This window comes from Opisthocomus hoazin, chromosome 1, assembly GCF_030867145.1.
Source record: "Opisthocomus hoazin isolate bOpiHoa1 chromosome 1, bOpiHoa1.hap1, whole genome shotgun sequence".
NCBI lineage: Eukaryota > Metazoa > Chordata > Aves > Opisthocomiformes > Opisthocomidae > Opisthocomus > Opisthocomus hoazin.
The window spans coordinates 81,888,192-81,890,232 of NC_134414.1; positions in this window are offsets into that span (position 1 = coordinate 81,888,192).

Sequence of the window (2,041 nt, forward strand, 5' to 3'; positions counted from 1 at the left end):
ACAGCTGAGTGGTCTGCGCATTTGTTATGGGTTTGCGTGGCAAGGTTTTGGTAGCTGGGGGGCTGTAGGGGTGGCTTCTGTGAGAAGCTGAGAGAAGCTTCCCCCATGTCTGATAAAGCTAATGCCAGGTGGCTCTAAGATGGACCCGCCGCTGGCCAAGGCCAAGCCCATCAGCGACAGTGGTAGTGCCTCTGTGATAACATATTGAAGAAAGGGAAGAAAAAAATGCAGGGAAGCAGCAGTCAAGAGAGAGGAGTGAGACAATGTGAAAGAAACAACTGCAGACACCAAGGTCAGTGAAAAAGGAGGGGAGAAGGTACTTAAGACTCCAGAGCAGAGAGTCTTCCATTGCAGCTCATGATGAAGACCATGGTGAGGCAGGTTGTCCCCCTGCAGCCCATGGAGGTCCACGGTGGAGCAGATCTCCACCTGTAGCCTGTGGAAGGGACCCCACGCCAGAGCAGGTGGATGCCTGAAGGAAGCTGTGACACCGTGGGGAGCCCTGCGCTGGAGCAGGCTCCTGCCAGGACCTGCAGACCCATGGAGAGAGGAGCCCACGCCAGAGCAGGTTTGCTGGCAGGGTTTGTGACCCCGTGGGGGACCCACACTGGGGCAGCCTGTTCCTGAAGAACTGCACCCTGTGGGAAGGACCCATGCTGGGGCAGTTTGGGAAGAGCTGCAGCCCGTGGGAAGGAGTCATGTTGGAGAAGTTTGTGGAGAACTGTCTCACATGAGAGGGACCTCACGCTGGAGCAGGGGAAGAGTGTGAGGAGTCCTCCCCCTGAGGAGGAAAGAGCAGCAGAGACAACGTGTGATGAACTGACTGTAACCCCCATTCCCCGTCCCCCTGCGCCACTCGGGGGATGAGGGAGAGAAACGGGAGTGAAGTTGAGCCTGGGAAGAACGGAGGGGTGGGGGGAAGGTGTTTTAAGATCTAGTTTTATTTCTCACTATCCTACTCTGATTTGATTGGTGATGAATTAAACTCCCTTTTCTCCCCAAGTTCAGTCTGTTTTGTCCGTGACAGTAATTGGCGAGTGATCTCTCCCTGTCCTTATCTCAACCCCTGAGCCGTTCATCATATTCCCTCTCCCCTGTCCAGCTGAGGAGAGGGAGTGATAGAGCGGTTTTGGTGGGCACCTGGCATTTATCCAGGCCAAACCAATACAGCCTTTTCTTCAGCAGTGCGCTGCCTGAAGTCGCGGTACTCTGCTGAGGAGCGACTGGCGTGCACAGAACAGTTTGATGCAAAAAATGCCTCGGCTGATCCGCGCCAGCCTAGAATCGCCTGCAGAGACCTTGTGCGGCTGAACGATGTCGATGTCAGTACCTCACCTCTAGGTTACCGACGAAAACCCGCTGTGCGGGTGTATGTGCCTTTACACGGATATTTGTGACAGTGCAGATAGCGCTCCGAAGGGCAGATGCTCTCTGAAAACGTTTGTTTATTTATTTGTCTGCCAGGGTGAGAAGCTGCCAGGCTGTGCATGTCCGCCGGGGTCATGGCGGCCCCAGGGAAGTTACGGAGTGGACGGAGCAGGGCTGGGGGGAGGCCGGCCCACACGCCCCGCGTTTCGTGTGCCTGACGCCCTGACCCTCCGGTCCCGCAGGCCGCGGCCTCCGCCCCTCCCCCCCCCCGCAGGGATCGCTCTGCTCTTCGTAGCCGCCTTGAGCCACCGCGCAGCCCCGCAGGGCCCGGCGCCCCCCGCCCGGGAGCCTCGAAGCAACAGCGGGGGTGGGGGTGTGGGGGCCGCTCTCCTTCCTCAGCGCCCCCAGGGCAGCGCCCCGGGATCTCCGGAGGTCGCGCTGGAACCGCAGCCACCGGGCTGCGCAGGGGACGGGGACGGGACGGGGAGGCGAGGGCCCCCCACCCTGCCATGACGGGAGGGCTCCAGGGGGCGCCACCGCCCGCGCCGGGCGGGCAGGCGGTGTGGGCGCTGCCGCGCGGGGACCAATGGCGCGGGAGCGCCGCGCCGCGCCGCCAGGAGGCGCCGTGGTGCCGCCGCCGCGCGTAGGTGGTGCCGCGGGCGGGCCGGGGCGG